This window comes from Arachis hypogaea, chromosome 16 (genome assembly GCF_003086295.3).
Source record: "Arachis hypogaea cultivar Tifrunner chromosome 16, arahy.Tifrunner.gnm2.J5K5, whole genome shotgun sequence".
NCBI classification, from domain to species: domain Eukaryota; kingdom Viridiplantae; phylum Streptophyta; class Magnoliopsida; order Fabales; family Fabaceae; genus Arachis; species Arachis hypogaea.
Window position 1 is genome coordinate 136,933,132 of NC_092051.1, and position 18,612 is coordinate 136,951,743.

Below are 18,612 nucleotides of genomic sequence, written 5' to 3' on the forward strand. Positions count from 1 at the left end.
GCTTCATTGGTAAAATAAGGTGAAAATTAAACTTGAACCAAGAAGCTGTAAAGATTTTGACTTAAACCTAAAATACTGAAAACACAAAGAAGGTTCGTATCGACATAGTTAATCAAGGTTCTATTTGACACAGAAATTCGTCAAATAGTTTCTTGATTTTGTCAATCACCAATGCATCTAAAAAGGGAACCAAAATAAATTTGGAAATGCTGACCAATCAACTTATGAATTGAGTTTATTATAAGCCAAAGAGAGTTCCAAATCAAAGAGTGCCAAGTTCAATTCATAAGTTGTAAGATAAACAATAGGGCAATTTTCAAAAATTTTGGTAGCATTCCAGCAGTAAATTGAATGTTCCCGGATAACAAACAGCAACCAAAACAACTCATATGAATCCAATATATGTCAACAATATGAAAAACAAGAAAATCATATGAATCAGGCATCATTAAGCAAAATAAAACAACTTAAATCAGCATAGTAGCAATCACACAGCATACCAACAACAGCATCAAATAGCAGCATGTAAAAGCATGGAATAGCAACATCATCACCACTTAACAAATGAAATTCAGCCATTCCAGACAGCATCAATAGCAAAAATCAGACATAAATCCACTAATCAGAATCCTAAAACTACCTAACCACATGCAATTCTAACTAACCTTATCAAATAGAAATAAGCAACACTAACTAAATTACTTAAACAGAATAATAAAATAAGAAGAGAAATGCAGAAGGGGAGACATGGGAACCTGGGAGAAGCAGAAGCAGAATTGGCAGAGAGGGAAATAAGGACAGTGCCGACCCAGAGACGACGGCTACTGGTACAGGAACGACGCTGCCACGATGGTTTGGTGGTGGCAGAGCTGAGGCGCTAAATAGAGAGAACAGGAGAGATGGTGTAGAGCAGGGCACCAGATTCCCGTTCTGGTATAGAGGCAGCAGAGAGAAGTGAAATGAAGAAAGAGAAGAGGTTGTGGTGATGATTGGTGGTTCGCCGGCAGCAATGGGTGGCTGCGGCGGTTGCTGGTGGGAGCAGAGAAGATGAACGGCTGAGAAAGGGGAAAAAGGAGAGAAGAAAGAAAGAAAGAAAGAAGAAACGGGGTGGTTGTCGGCGGCGGTTAGGTCGTTGGAGTGATGAGGCGGTGGCGAGACAGAAGCTTGCTAGTGGTGGTTATGGTGTTTGGAGGGAGAAGAAGAGAAAGAGACGTTGAGGGTGAATGAAAGGGAGACGCGAATGGCTAGGGCTCACGCGTCTGGGGTATCAGTGATATCAAATCCACGCGTACGCGTCAGCAGCGCGTGGGTGGAGAGAAAGGGAATCGACGCGTAGGCGTCACTCACGCTTGAGCGTGGGTGGGTCAAAAGAAGCATCGACGCGTATGCGTCGTCGACGCTTACGCGTGAAGGGAAAGAATGCACGGTGACGCGTATGCGTGGGGTGAGATTGTGCTAAACGCACAATTCCAGGGCCACTTTCGCACGAGTCTCTGGAAAATGTATGGGGTTGCATCGATGCGTACGCGTGACTGCCCATACTTTTTTTTAACACCAAAACAGAGCTTAAAATTTCTCCTAACACTATCTACAACTCCAAACTAACCAAAATACAAATTAACAAAATTTTTTAGTTTTTTTGAGGACTTTTCACAAAATTTGAGAAAACTTGCAATTCAAGCAAAAACTCAAATTCAAAGTATGATATTTATTCAAAATATAAAACCAACAAACAACCTAGCATCCTAAACAAAACATATAAAAGAATAAAAGGAAGGACTACCTAACAAAAAAACAAATTTTCTTTTTTTTTGGAATATGAAAACAAATATAACAACTAAAATTCAAGTATAACAACAAATCTTTTGGTTTTGGAAAAATTTTCAAATACAAAACAAATACAACTTACACTTCAATCAAAACGCAATTCAACAACAACTATTCTAATCTAAACATAAATCTAACAAGCAACTCATCAATCGACGCAATGTGAAGAGTATAGAAATTAAGGAAAACTACCTACAATGGTAACTCAATTCATTCATTGATTATATCTACAAGAGAATGGAAGGAAGTTACCATGGTGGGGTGTCTCCCACCTAGCACGTTTATTTAAAGTCCTTAAGTTGGACCTTTGGGAGGTTCCTTGTTAAGGTGGCTTGTGCTTGAATTCTTCTTGAAACTCCCACCAATGCTTCGTTCTCCATTGTGCCCCAAGGTCTCCAATGAGTTGCACCAAGTCTTGATGGAGTCCTTCACAAGCTTGGAGCTCCTAAAGTTGATCCTCATTGTGCGATCTGGGATCCCAAACCTTGTTTTCACACCCATCTTCTAATTGATCATCATGATTCCAATTGGGTGGTTTAACCTTGGAATTCTCAAAGAGACCCCCAAACAACTTCCTAGACCCATACAATTTAGCTCCACACCAAACCTTGCAATCAAACTTTGAACATACCATAGTGAACCTAGGATGATGTTTCCAACCACCACACAACTCTCTCCTAGTCTTAACTCTACAACGAGCTCTAAGTTGACCATCATTTTCAAGCAACCCATATTCAAGTGGAATGATAAAGCTTATAGATAAGAGATTTATGCACTTGAATGGTGTAAAGGATGATGGAGACTTAGGAAGGGGGACCTCCCCACACTTTGACAATGCAAGGTCTACTTTCTTATGCTCTTCTTTAAGTTCCTCCGCCCCTTGACAAGCATCTTTAGTTTCAATTCCTTGTTCACCAACCTCTTTTTCACATCCTTCATTGCTTAAGTTATGTGTCGGAGGTTGTGCATTAGCCTCCTTAACATCAAATTCACAACACAATGAATAGCACGTCGGTTGGTGCGGAATTATCTTCAATAACAAGATTTGTCACTTGTTCCATTTCTTCCAATCCTTCATTACTTAACATTTGCCTTGGAGGTTGCACATCCTCCTTAACATCGCTTTCTAGTCTAATCGAAGAAGGCTCAACAAGATCATCAAAGGGACTGATCAATGTGGACAAAAAATTACTAATGATGAAATCCACTTCTTGATCAATTTCTCTCAACTCTTCATCCACTTCCTTAACATCAATGATTTCAACTTCCTCCTCTTGACGCAAATCATGCTTTAGTTCCTCTTCTTCCCCTTGAAGCACTAAACTCACTCCCTCACTATACTCCTTGATTGCTTCTCCATGTTCAACAATGGGAGTGCCTTGATCACATAGGTTTAGTCGGGAGGAGACCATGTTGCGAACGGCTTTCGCCACGGTGGGAAGCACGGCTTCTATCTTCTTGAACTCCTTTTGTGTCTCTTCTTGCCTTTGGAGGTAAGAGCTAATATCTCTTTGTTGTGCTAGCTTGAAGGCATGGAGAGACTCATCCATTGGAGGTGATGTGGGAAGAGAGAGGTTCATTGTTTGGGAGAAAGGGTTCACAGTTGGAAGGTGGTTCATACTGGTAAAAATCTTGAGGTGGAGTGTATGAAATTGGCGGTTCTTGGGAGTAATTGTGTTGGAAATGTGGTAGTTCTAAGTATGGTTCATATGGCTCGTAAGGTAGTTGGTATGGTGGATAAGAATTATGGTCATATGGAGGTGTTTGGTGGTATGGGGCTTGTGAGTATGGTGGTTCAAAACTAGGTTGAGGAGGTGGTTCATAGGCATATGGTGGTGGTTGTTGACAACCACAATGAGGGTCACCACATCCATTAGATTGATGTGCATTAGGGGTGGAATTATACTCGTAAGGAACCGGAGGTTGTTGCCACGAAGAGTGATCAATTCCTTGAAGCTCCTCCCATCTTTGGTTGTTCCATCCTTGATGCATGTTATCATTGTAGTTCCCATTCCCTACAACATATTTTGAACCAAACTCATAGCCAAAGTGGTGAGAATTCATACTAGAGAAACAAAACAAAAAGTACAAAAATAAAGGGATAAAATCTAACTACCAACTCAAACACCTAAACCAACAAAAGAGCAAACTATTCACAATATTAACATATGTACAATAACCAATAACAAGCACACATTGCAACTCCCCGGCAACGGCGCAAAAAACTTGATATGTGAATTTATACTGGTTAAGAATTTTAGCAAAATAATTTCGTTGTGAGCATAGCCCAAACCGATAGTCGATCCTCAAATCAAAGTTTAAAAGTGTTTTGGTTGTCACAAGTCCAACTCCAATATAAAAGTAACCGAAGTATTTAAATCTTGGGTTGTCTTCTCAAGGAGTTGCAGTGAGGTATGCGTATTATTGGTTATGGTATCAAAAAGGGGGGTAGGGTGATAAAAGTACAAGAAATTAAATGACAACAATGGTAAAGTATACAACTAAAGAACACAATTACTAAAGAGAGACGTTCATGGCAAGGATTGAGAATTAAGACTTTCTATCCTAGTCACTAATCATAACAATAATTATCAAGAGCTTATCTTACTTAGTCATCTCTTAACAATGGAAGAATGTACAAAATTATCTTCAAATGAGAGAAAGTCAAATAAGACTAGTTAATCTCAATCCAAAAGTCCTAATCAACCTACTAATTGAATTAGCAAGAGATTAGAGTCAACGGAAATAATCTTAACTAACAACCCTAGATCACCAATCTAAATTGGGTATTAATGACTCAATATTGCCTAATTTCTCTCCTTCCAAGCCATGAATGCTCAAAAAGCTACTCTAACATCCAACCAAGTATTTTGTCAAACACTTGGAAGACATAAAAGAGAAGCATTATAAATTGCAAGAATTAATAAAATCTACTACTACCCAATACAAGAAATCAACAACAATAACTAAAGGAAGCAAAATTAACATGAAATACCTCAAATTACATTAAAGGAAATTTAAATTGACAAGAGTGTTCACAACAAAAAAAAGTAACCAAAATAAGAAATTAACAAGAGAAAATAGGAGAATCAAGATACTACAACAAGGAATTGTAAAGAAAACAAGATGAAGACAAGAAATTAATCCTAGATTTAAGAGAATTTAACCTAATCCTAACCTAATTCTAGAGAGAAGAGGGAGCTTCTCTATCTAGAAAACTAACTAAAGGCTCATCATAACTAATCTAAGTGCTTCCCCCTTGTCCAATATTCAATTCTGCATGAAATAGTCTCTAGAATCAGTTGGATTTGGGCCTGGAAAGCTCGGAAATCTCCCCTAGCGTTTTCACTTTAATGAGGTCACGTGCGAGCTGCGACGTGTACGCATGGGCCACGCGTAAGAGTCGCTTGGCATTTTACTTTCCACGCGTACGCGTCGCCTTGCGACTTCATCTCCACGCGTGCGCGTCATGCCACGCGTGCGCGTCGATTAATGCACTCCAAATCCTTGATTTCCATGAATTCTCCACTTTGCATGCTTTTCTCTTCGCTCCTTTGATCCATTCCTAGCCCTTTTTAACCTGAATTTACTAACAAACACATCAAGGCATCTAGTGAAATCAAAGGTGAATTAAAACTAGCAAATTAAAGGCCTAAAAAGCATGTTTTTACACTTAAGCACAAATTAAAAGAGAATTACAAAACTATGATATTTCATTGAATAAATGTGAGAAAAGGTGATAAAATCCCTCAAATTAAACACAAGATAAACCACAAAATTAGGGTTTATCAGGATGCGACAATCACATTGAACTTTCCTTAGCTGTTAGATTAATGAAAATTAAGTCTGAAGGAAATATTACTCAGCGATCTATTGATCAACTATTTCAAATCATGAGAGAGACCCACCCGAAAGATAATGTAATCCCAAAAAACTCCAAAACCGCACAAGGTAAGTTAAATCAAGCATCTGATTGTGGCGGGTTTGGAGTGTCTCTTCACACTAGTGGCTCAGTTACCGTTCCAAAACACAAAGCTAAGATGGTAGAGTTATAGAAAAACTTACATCCTATTGCTTTTTATCTTTTATATTTATAATTTTATACATAACACTTGCTGGAATTGCTGCTACAAAATTTGAAATATAGTATCTTATTCATAAAGCACTGAATTATTGAATTCTCTAATGTTATTTTCGCATCTTAATTAACCTTGTGATTCAAGTTCAATATTCTTTATGCCTAATATATAGTTTCTTTATTTTGCTTTATTATTTCTTGGTTTGGTAGTCAAAGTCGTTAAAAAGGCCTTCAACCCCGTTAGAGTTGTTTGAGTGCACCCACAAACACAAGGATCACGAATGGGTGGATAAGAGATCAAAACATATTGATGTGAGTCTATCTTTTTCATTGATTCACTTGTCTTTGTATTGGCTGTTTGTGTGTTTTTTTTTTTGGGTTCAACTGCTAATCTTAATTGATTTAATTTTGATATTGACATGCTGAATTTAAGCACGGTATAGAAGAGGCTATCCAAACGGCTTCTAAAGAAGGAAGTAATGCACCAAATGAGGTGGATGTATGGTGTGATACAACTGGAATTAAAAAGAGAAGAATTTATGAACTTGGAATAGAGTCTACTGTGATTGATAAAATGCCTAGTTGTCATAGCTCTAGTTCTCAATCATCTAAATGGTTACTGTTCATACCCTGGCCCAACGCTAAGGCCCAGGATCCAAGTAAAAAGGCCCGACCCAAAGGGTTGAGCCTCACCTCCTCACCAAATCAGCCGCTACCAAGTCGGTATTCACTACGACTTGCTCTAAAGAAGTCGGGAAGTAGGGTCAGCTGGCAGATAAGCACTCATTTACATGAGTAACTGCCCCTAGAATCTCTCTAACCACTTCCACGAGCCATATCTTAACTTCCCTAAGATAAAGGGACGGTTAACACCCTAAAAAGCGGCACTACTCCAACGGTGGTTATTGGTTCACCACTATAAATACACTGACACTTCTCAGGTATCTCTAAGTCCCAATACTCTCTAGACCTGCTCACACCCTTGCTGACTTAGGCATCGGAGTGTCTTTGCAGGTACCACCCCCCATTCTTTCACGCGAACGAGCCGGACGGAGGTCCCCGAGTTGCAGATCCACTCGCAAGCCTCCTCTTTCATACGTTTGGGCCAACCAATACCGTCCAGCCCATTAATCTCCGGTTACCCATCGTAACATTGGCGCCGTTGCTGGGGACCCGAGAGATCAACCAGTGATGGCGGACAGATCCCCTGAGGAGGGTCATGTAAAAACAGATTCCGAACAAGAGAATCTGGATACCAGAAATAACGACGCGGACTTAACCCTCCGCCAGGAAACCAACGATCAACACAGAGAGGGTACCTCCGGAGTCAAAACCCCGAAGGTGAATTCCTCTGAAGGCCGTGAATCGGAGAAGGATGGACAGTCCCACGCAACTGAACTTATGGGATTAGTTCATGTCCACCAAAGTCGCTTGGAGCAACTAGAACAGGAACGGGAGCGACAAAGGGAGATAGAAAAGCACCTAAGAGAGGAGATGGATCGACGAAAAGAGTTAGAGAAAAAACTCTTAAAGTTAGAATCCTCCCTCAAAGGTCGGAACTCCCGTGACGACAGAGAAGAGTCGCCCCTAGGAGGGGAAGATCCTTTTAGTGAGGACATAATGAGGGCAAAGGTTCCAAGAAACTTTAAAAGCCCCGATATGGACCACTATGATGGAACCACATATCCAAAGCATCACTTGAGCAACTTTAAAAGTCGGATGTATCTGGCTGATGCTTCTGACGCAACGCGCTGCAAAGTTTTTCCGACCACCTTGTCGAAAGCGATGAAGTGGTTCGACAGCCTCCCCCCGAGGTCGGTAACCAGTTTTGAAGACCTCTCAAGGAAATTCTTGATGAGGTTCTCCATCCAAAAAGACAAAGTAAAACATGCGCCAAGCCTCCTGGGAATAAAGCAGGAGGTCGGGGAATCCTTACGAGCCTACATGGAAAGGTTCAATAAAGCATGTCTAGAAATCCAAGACATGCCCACTGAGGCAGTCATAATGGGGTTAGTCAATGGGCTTAGAGAAGGTCCCTTCTCACAGTCCATATCTAAAAGACACCCCACCTCCCTAAGCGATGTACAGGAAAGAGCCGAAAAGTACATCAACATGGAGGAAAATGCTAAGCTGAGAGACCTAAGTTGGCGACCTGGACACCCTCCCTCAATAAAAGAGAGGGAGAGGGAAGCCAAGAAGAAGGAAGAACTCGGCCTCGATAGACCAAGGAAATATCACTCTTATACTCCTCTAAAGGTCTCTATAGTGGATGTATACAGAGAGATTTGTAATACTGAAAGGCTGCCACCCCCCAGACCAATTAAAAATAAAAAAGGGGGGAGCCGCAGCGACTACTGTGAGTACCATAAAATATATGGTCACTCCACAAACGACTGCTATGACCTTAAAAATGTGATAGAAAAACTGGTTAGAGAAGGTCGGCTTGACAGATATCTCATAGAAAGGTCGGACAGTCATGGGAAGAGAAAGCGAGATGATATGGATAGAAGAGATCCACCACCGCAGACTCCGGAGAGACATATCCATATGATCTCAGGGGGTTCGCAGGAGGGGGACTGACGAACGGATTTTTTTATGGTTTAGAATTTCACAAATGAATTCTCGTTGAAGTATAGTCTTTAAACCAACAATAATCCTTTCATACAAAAATTTGTTTGTCACAAGTACAAACCCCTAAAATCTATAAACCGAAGTATTTAAACCTCGGGTCGTTCTCCCTAGGACTTACAATGAAGTGTCTTGTTATTGGTTATGGGTTATTTTGGGGTTTTGGATAAGAAGCATGAAAAATAAACGGCAATGAAAATAAACTAAAAACTATAAAAGGCTCTTGGAAAGGTGTGAGAACTAGAAGTTCTATCCTAGTTATCCTTCTCAATTGTGATGAGAATTGTTCATTGCTACCACTTAGTTAACCCTTACTAATTAAAGGAAAGTCAAGTGGATGAATTGACTTTAGCCACAAGTCCTAGCCAACTCCCAAGGAAAGACTAGCTTTAGTGCACTCCAAACCAATTAGCAATCTCTCCAATTATCAATCAACAAAGGAATTAGATAACTCAAGTGTCACTAATTACTCTACCTAGACCAAGAGGAACAAAATCTACACTAAAACTAAGAGAGGCATTTCAACAAACACATAGAGTGCAATAGAAGTAAACATTATTAATTGCAAGAATTAAAGGAATCTACAACTACAAAAACAAGAGATCAACAATAGAAAAGCAAAGAAGACACATTTATTATGAATTACCTCTTATTGAATTGAAAGAAAATGGGATGAACAATACTAGATCTACAACAAAGTATATGAACAACATGAAGGAAATTGCAATAAAAGAATGGAAGAAGAATCAATGTCATTACAAGGAATTGAGATGTAGAAGTAGAAGAACATGAATCTAAATCTAGACCTAAGAACTAAACCTAATCCTAATCCTAATTCTAGAGAGAAGTGAGAGCTTCTCTCTCTAAAAACCTAAAACTAAAAGTGATTAGTTAGTTGGAAGTGATGTTATAGTAATGAATGATGTCTTCCCCTTAATCCTTCATCCTTTTATCCCTTTCCCTTAGCAATTTGGCGCCAAAAATGGGTTCAGAAACCCTCTCAAATTGCCAGGCACGTGCTGCATTAATGAGGTCATGTGCTATCATCGGCGCGTGCGCGCATGGTACGCGTGCGCGTCCCTGGTCGATTCTGCAATGTTCGCGCGAGCGCCTTGTGCGCGTGCGCGTGCATGGCTGACTTTGCTTCTTTGACTTTTTATGCTTCTCTCCACTTGTATGCTTCCTTCCTTGCTTCCTTTGATCCATGCTTAGCCTATTTCAACCTGAGGTTACTAGCAAACACATCAAGGCATCTTATGGAATCAAACAGAAACTAGAATTCATCAAAATAAGGTTTAAAAAGCATGTTTTTACACTTAAGCACAATTATGGAAGAGATAACAAAACCATGCTAATTCTTAGGCTAAATGTGACAAAAGGTTATCAAAATGTTCTAAATTCAATGCAAAACAAACCGTCAAATTGGGGTTTGTCAACCTCCCCACACTTAAGCCTTAGCATGTCCTCATGCTAAAATAAGAAGGAACTTAAGGGTTATGACATTTATTGAATGCAACTAAACTATATGAGTCCTATCTAAATGCAACTATCTAAAGCAATTGGAAATGCTTAGTTCAAACAAATCAATTCCCAAGAGAGCATGTGTAAGCACAAGAGCTAGGCATATAGGAACTAAGTCCAAACCACAATTGTATTGAATTGTCAAAAAGAGTTCAAGCTTGCAAGAATATAGGTAATATAGGTGAATACATGTGATTGAACTTTTGAACCCTCACCGGATGTGTATCCGCTCTATTCACTCAAGTGTTTAAGGGTTAATTCACTCAATTCTCTTCTAATCATGTTTTCCAAGATTTGATTTTCTTCTAACAATCAACATTTATTCAATGCATGCATACATTCATCATGATGTCTTTCATTTAGGTTGTAATGGGGTTAGGGTCAAGGTAGGATCATTTATGGTCAAGTGGGCTAGGATTTGAATCTTTGATTGGCATAGACTTTCCCACCCAACCTATCTAATGACCTATACAAATGCGAGCTATTCTAACTACCCACTCTTCACTTTTTCTTACATACTCATGCATTTTCTTTTCATTTCTCAACACTTATGCATTGATTCTTAGTGAGCTTCACTTTGGGGCATTTTGTCCCCTTTATTGCTTTTCTTTTTTTTTATACACATTTTTTTTCTTTTCTTTTCATCATCATTTTTTTTTCTTTATATATATGATTTTTTTTTCTTCTTTCAAACTAAATACGAGAACATCAATGCATAAGGTCTCTACATTTAATCAATACATGAACATGTGCCCAATTCCTAAACATAAAAGTGTATTGCCCCTTTTTATCCCACCCAATGTTCCCAAGCCTCACCAACATGAATAATACACACTCTCACTAGCCTAGGCTAATCAAAGATCCAAATAAGGACTTTTCATTGGTTTTCCGCCTTGGGTTTGTAATGAGCTAAAATAAGAATGAGTTGGTTAAGCATAGGCTCAAAATTGGTTAACAATGGAGAGTAAAAGGTTGGCTATTTGGGTAAGTGGCAAATGAAATAATGGCCTCAATCATATAAATGCACAAACACAAGAATTAAACGGATATATAGAATCAAGCAAATTAAGGATCACAATCATGGAAAGAGAACAATTTCACACAAGAATGGAAAATAAATGGTTATAAAATGTAACCACATCAATAGGCTCAAGTCTCACAAGCTTGTGTTCTCAATTCAATACATGCTTCACAAGGTATGAAATTCAAGCAAGTTTCAAAAATTCTTTTTTTCAATCAATTGGGTTAATGCCCTATATTTAACTCCTTGAAAAACCTCAATGTTTGACTAAGCATTGTTGTGATTGAAAAGTTCAAAAATTTTCTTAGTTCACCCTTTCCTTTTTCACTCAACCAATTTCTTATGCAAAAAGGGTGACTAAATATTTGCAATCCAAAGTATGATTTCTAATCACAACTACGAACTAAAAACAAAGATAAACAAAGTGTATATAAAAAAAAAAAGAATCCAACTAAAAGTACGGAATTAAAAGTACGGAATCTATCATCCAAAACATCTAAAAATATCCAAAAGCATCCAATAATATCTAGAAGCATCAAAATATCTAAAATCCAAAATAAGCAATAAAAGTATCCAAAGCAAACTAGAAATGCAAATGCATCAAAATATATACAAGGATGTGCAAAATGAGATAACTAGGCCGAAAAAAAAGTTCACCGGTTCCCAAATAATGCTACCGGTGCCCTCCCCACACTTAAAATTAAGCATCGTCCTCGATGCTAAACCGGAGGATCAGTGGGAGGTACAACGATAGGCTCTGGCTCTGGCTGTGGCTGTGGGACCGGCTGAGTCTCCTGTGTCTGAGGTGGTGCCTCCATGTGCGCTGGCTCTGTAGTGTCAGGGGCATCCTGCTGAGCTGGTGCCTCCGCGTCCTCCTCCTGATGATCCTGCTCATCGGAGGCCGGAGAATCGGGAAGCGCAGGTAGCTCAGCGCCTAGAGAGATAAGGGCCTGGTCCATCCGATCCAAACGGCGTCTGACATGGTGTCGCTCTCGCTCTAAGAACCGGAAGAGACGCTGGACCAGGAGATAGGTAGGCTCAGGTGCTGCTGGGGGTCTGTAGATGGTGAAGGAGCTGCGACTGTAGAAGAGGATGGTGCAGCTGCAGGGGCTGGTGGTGAAGGTGTCCCTATGATAGCCCTAGCCCGAGAGCGGCGGCTAGCAGGTGGCTTCTCGTGCACCCAAACACCCCAGGGGATAGTAACCTCCCTGTCATCTGCATCAGCTGGTGGTGGTCGCACATCATCATCTGACCATGGGACATCAGCCAAGGCTGCCATACTCGTGACCAATGTGGGAAACAGAAGTAGGCCACGAATATGCGCCCGCCACATGCACTGTCGGATAAGTCTAGGGAAGGAGACATCCTTCCCTTCCATAACACACCCGATCAGCAGAAGCATCTCCATGGGGACCTCAGAAAAGTGGGTGGTAGGCAGGACGTAGTGGGCGAAGATCATCTGCCAAGTCCTGGCCTCCCTAGTCAAATGAGTGAATAACATCCCCTTTGGCTTGGTGTTGCCCGCATCCATAACCCATGAAGCCTCCGGTATCCCAATCACGCGCCGAAGCGCCTCATAATCAAAAGTCATGGTATGGATGGCTATCTCAGCCTGATGATGGGCACACTGGTCATGCGGAATGTATCGGCAATGTAATGCCTCCCCAATGGCGGCCTCGGTGAGCATAATCTCTCTACCCCTCATATGAACTGAATCCAAGGTCGGACGGAAAAAATTGCAGTAGAATTCCTTCACCCAAGATATATTGATGTCACCCAAATCCCGGTCAACAAAATCAATACCTAACTCAAGGATCCGACCATTAATGCGCCGTCTCACATCATTAGGTAGGAGCAACTTCTTCTCAATATTTAGCTTCGTGGTCCGATATCTAGAGAACCGAAGCTCACAGTAGAGATTGGGAAATTTGCCAGGATTGGTAGAAGGCAACTGCTGATTCTCTTTATCCTCGTCCTGCAATGGATTCCTAGCATAGTTCTTGTAGATGGAAGGAATGGAGGGGGTAGAGTGTTTTCTCTTCTTGGAGGCGGTGGCTATGGCTTTGCCTTTATCCGACATCCTGAAAAAAAATGTGATAGAATGTATAAAACATTTAGCATGTAACAAAGAAGACATGTTCAGGATACCATTATCAAAGAGCAGTCATGATGTTGCACTGAATATGTAAAAGTGAACAAGTAAGCATAAGTGAATGTACCAAAACTGTAATCCTCATTAAAGGTAACACCTCATATGCAAAAGGCACTAATATCATCATATTCATGAAAGAATTGTTAAAGAGGGTGAAAAGTGAGTGTAAGTAAAATGGTGAAAGAAATTAGTGAGTTAGAAAAGTGGATTAGTGATATGATGATATATAGGCTCAATTGAACGAGAAATTGCGGTTCATGTTCACGATGATTGTGCAAATCCAGGAAGTCAAAAAGGAAACGGAAATTTGCCCAAAACTGAAATAAAGATCAAAATGAAACTAATTTCCTTGAAAATCGGGCAGCATTCCGGCTTAAAATTGGACGTTCCCGGATAGCAGAATAGCACAAACAGTAAGAAAGCAGCATCAATTAAGCACAGCAGCAGTGGTACAGCATTCAGGCAACAAGAAGTGCATAAAAAGCAGTCCAAAATCAGCATACAACATTCAAACAGACAAACAGCAAGTAAGCACATACGGAGCACTTATCAGGCCTAGAATCCTCTATCCAGTCCTAGCTACCTAACCGCAAGTATTTCTAACTAATCCTAACATACAACATTTGAATTTAGCTAACTAACATGCAATTCTAGGAACGAACATGAATGAACAAATAAAAAGGAAAAATAGAAAAGAATTAACAGAAATGGAGCAGGAACCTGGGAGCCGGGAAAAACTGACAATGGACAGTGGGGACTACGATAGGGCAGCAGAGACAGATTGGCACCGCCGTGAACGGTGGCGCGGTGGTTCGAGAAACTGAAGGGTGGAGGGGCGGCGATGGTGATAGGGTGAGTCGGTCAGAGGAGTAAGGGAGAAGGGAAAAGAGAGAGAGGAAGGCAGTGATGGTGGCGCGGAGGCGGAGACGGTGGCGCGGTGGGAGTTCGGCCGGGAGGAGGAAGAGAGGAGTGAGAGAGAGAGAGAATGGGTGGTGGTGAGAGGGGGAAGAGAAGGTGACGATGAGGGAGGGCGAGTCGCCGGCGGTGAAGATGGCGCGGCGGCGGCCGGTGTTGCTGCTGCGATGACAGTTGGGGCGAGGAGAAGAAGAAGATGAGGTTGGAGGTTGGGGTGCGCGACTGCGCAGTGTGCTTCGCGAGCTAGGGTTATCCCTATTTTTGAATTGGCGCGCGCGCGCACCTTGCGCATCCGCGCCCATTGAGAAAATGTGGACCCTACGCGTGCGCGTACAACGCGCTTAAGCGGGGATGAGCAGAAATAGGAAAGGACGCGTGCGCGTACCGTGCGCGCACGCGTGCATGGAGTTGGGCCAGGGGCTTAGAGTTGGCCCAACTCAGGCCTAACTCTCTGGAGAATGGCCTGGGAATCGCGCCACTAGATTTGCGCGCACGCGGCAAGTACGCGTCCGCGTGCATTGAGGGGAATGGAGATCTACGCGTGAGCGTACAGTGCGCGTTAACGTGGGGTGGCATATTAGGCAGGGGCGCGTGCGCGTATCATGCGCGCACGCGTACATGAGATTGGGCCTGAGGCGTAGAATGGGCTTGAGGCACGCCCAACTCTCTGGTTCATGGCCTAGTTTGGGAACACCACGCAAGGACGCGCGCGCGGCAAGTGCGCGTCCGCGTACGTCGACGAGTTGTGAATATGGCGCGCTGGCGCAATGCATGCGCTCGCGCAGATCGGGTTGGGCCTGGGGCCTAGAGCTAGCCCAGAAATGGCTTAACTCTCTGGGGTTTGGCCCAAGCATTTGCAGCAGCAAATCGGCGCGGACGCGGCAGGTGCGCGTCCGCGCGAACTTCCAGGATCTAACAGTCGGCGCGCCCGCACGTAGTGTGCGTCTGCGCCCCTCCTTGTTTGTTTTTTTTTTTCAGAAGAACACAAAAAAAAAAACTTGCTGAGTGCTCCCCTTAGTGTCACAACTCTTATTCACTCAACCATCATACAATTCACAAAAATGCGATTTTTGATATTATTCATCTACTACTAAACACAACATGCATGTGACTAAGCTAACAATTAAATTGTACAAACAAATTTGTATGAAACATCCACCTACAATGGTAACTCAAATCACTTATTAGGCAAATTTAAAAGGGAATGGAAAGAGTTTACCATGGTGGGGTGTCTCCCACCTAGCACTTTTAGTTTAAGTCCTTAAGTTGGACATTTTGAGATGCTTATTGTCATGGTGGCTTATGTTTGTACTCATCCTTGAATCTCCAAGGATCTTTGCTCCTCAATTGGTTGACAGAATTTCCAACCATATTCATCAAACTTGGGCAAAGTTCTACCCAAGATATGAGTCCCCATAGTTGGTCTCTACACAGCGAACCGGGATCCCATATCTTATCTTCACACCCATCTTCGATTCGATCTTCATACATTTTCTTTCCGGGTGGTTGACATAAGTGTGGTTGACATGTAGAATTCTCAAAGAAGCTTCCAAACAACTTCCTAGACCCATGCAATTTGGTTCTACACCAACCGTTGTTCTTGAATGTTGAGCTTACAACCATCATGAGCTTAGAATGGTGTTTCCAACCACTGCACAACTCTCTTATACTTTTAACTCCACAAAGAGTTCTAAGTTGACTATCATTTTCAATTAAACCATATTCAAGTGAGAAATTAAAGCTAAGGGATAAGAGTTTTACCCACTTGAATGTTGTATTGAATGGTGACTTGGGAAGAGGGGCTTCCCCACACTTAGACAATGCAAGGTCTACTTCCTTGTGCTCTTCTTTGTGTATTTCCACCTCTTGACAAATTTCTTCAATTTCAACCTTTTCCCTTTTACTTGGCTTGGTGTTATCTTCAAGAACTTCATCTTGTTTAATGAGAGGCGATTCAATTTTGGATAGAAATTCATTGATGAATGAGGTCATCTCTTGATCAACCTCTTCATATCCTTCAATTTCAATATACACCATGCCCTTCTCATCTTCCTTGGGAGGTTGTGCACACTCTTCTATAACTTCAACTCCATGTCCAACGGGTGAGGATTCCATTGTAGAGAGCAATTCATCTATGATTGAATCCATTTCTTGATAAACTTCTTCCAAGTCTCCAACGATGATATGCCTTGGAGATTGCGCACCCTCCTCAACATCAATATCAAGCTTCGTGGAAGAGTTCTCCATGATGCTACATTCCCTTGGACTTTCAACATCTCCTAAATCTTCAACCACCTCTTCCTTTTCTTCAATGATTATAGGTTCCTCTAGTTGCTCCAACACAAAATTTGACTCCTCCTTCTTCACCGAATTTTCCAATTTCTCCTTCATGCTTTGCTCTTCTTTTGACTTTTCACATGTGGTCACGGAAGTACCTTGAGTATTCAAGCATTGGTGGGCTAAAGTGTGCACCACCTTGGTCAAATTGGTCACAAACTCAAGTGTATCCCGCTTCATGGCTTCTTGTCCTTGGAGTAACAAAGTGAGAGGCTCGTCTATTGGGGCTTGGGGTGAATAGGAAGGTTTATTATTTTGGAGAGAGGGTTCATGGTAGGAAGGTGGTTCTTCTTGGTAAAGGTATGGAGATGATGAGTATTGAGGTGGTTCTTGGGAGTAATCTTGATATGGTTGTGGTGATTCTAGAGGTTCTTGCTCATAATGGCCACAAAAATATGGTATGGATGATTGGTTATATGATGGATATGGATCATAGGGTGGTGCTTGGTAGAAAGGGGCTTGTGAGTATGGTTGAGCATCATGTTGAGGATAAGATTCATAGGCATATGGTGGTGGTTGATTGTCATAAAAGGACTCACCATAACCATTGAATTGACATGCATTAGGATGAGAATTATACCTATAAGTGTCCGGAGGTTGATGCCGATAGGAGTGATCAATTCCTTGAGGCTCTTCCCATCTTTGTTGGTTCCATCCATGGTACATGTTGCCATTAAAGTCCACATTTCCTACAACACACTTAGAACCAAACTCAAAGCCAAAGTTGTGAGAATTCATAATGAGAGAACAAAATAAAACTAACAAAAATTAAGAAACAACAAAAGATAAACCTATTCACAATATTCACATATGTACAATAACCAATAACCAAACACCATTTGGATTTTTTTATGGTTTAGAATTTCACAAATGAATTCTCGTTGCAAGTATAGTTTCTAAACCAATCACTAATCCTTTCATGCAAAAATTTGTTTGTCACTAGTACAAACCCCTAAAATTTATAAACCGAAGTATTGGACCTCGAGTCGTTCTCCCTAGGAATTACAATAAAGTGTCTTGTTATTGGTTATGAGTTATTTTGGGGTTTTGGATAAGAAGCATGAAAAGTAAATGACAATGAAAATAAACTAACAACTATAAAAAGGCTCTTGGCAAGGTGTGAGAACTAGAAGTCCTATCCTAATTATCCTTCTCAATTGTGATGAGAATTGTTCATTGCTACCACTTAGTTAACCCTTACTAATTAAAGGAAAGTCAAGTGGATGAATTGACTTGAGCCACAAGTCCTAGCCAAATCCCAAGGAAAGACTAGCTTTAGTGCACTCCAAACCAATTAGCAATCTCTCCAATTATCAATCAACAAAGGAATTAGATAACTCAAGTGTTACTAATTACTCTACCTAGGCCAAGAGGAACAAAATCTACACTAAAACTAAGAGAGGCATTTCAACAAACACATAGAGTGCAATAGAAGTAAACATTATTAATTGCAAGAATTAAAGGAATCTACAACTACAAAAATAAGAGATCAACAATAGAAAAGCAAAGAAGACACATTTATTATGAATTACCTCTTATTGAATTGAAAGAAAATGGGATGAACAATACTAGATCTACAACAAAGTATATGAACAACATGAAGGAAATTGCAATAAAAGAATGGAAGAAGAATCAATGTCATTACAAGGAATTGAGATGTAGAAGTAGAAGAACATGAATCTAAATCTAGACCTAAGAACTAAACCTAATCCTAATCCTAATTCTAGAGAGAAGTGAGAGCTTCTCTCTCTAAAAACCTAAAACTAAAAGTGATTAGTTAGTTGGAAGTGATGTTATAGTAATGAATGATGTCTTCCCCTTAATCCTTCATCCTTTTATCCCTTTCCCTTAGCAATTTGGCGCAAAAAATGGGTTCAGAAACCCTCTCAAATCGCCAGGCACGTGCTGCATTAATGAGGTCATGTGCTATCATCGGCGCGTGCGCGCATGGTACGCGTGCGCGTCCCTGGTCGATTCTGCAATGTTCGCGCGAGCGCCTTGTGCGCGTGCGCGTGCATGGCTGACTTTGCTTCTTTGACTTTTTATGCTTCTCTCCACTTGTATGCTTCCTTCCTTGCTTCCTTTGATCCATGCTTAGCCTATTTCAACCTGAGGTTACTAGCAAACACATCA

General features: G+C 41.1%; 1 protein-coding gene across 16 annotated transcripts in view; it reads left to right on the forward strand.

Annotated features, from left to right (window-relative positions):
• Nucleotides 1–18,612, forward strand: part of LOC112755198 (soyasapogenol B glucuronide galactosyltransferase) — a 60,597-nt gene that overhangs the window by 11,410 nt on the left and 30,575 nt on the right. For 9 of the 16 annotated variants that reach the window (XR_003178945.2, XR_011874582.1, XR_003178946.2 and 6 more), the window contains exon 4: nt 6,116–6,217. The exons of the other annotated variants lie outside the window; for them this stretch is intronic. The gene's annotated coding sequence lies outside the window, so the exon portion shown is untranslated. The remainder of the gene's footprint in view (nt 1–6,115; nt 6,218–18,612) is intronic. 16 annotated transcript variants of the gene reach the window in all.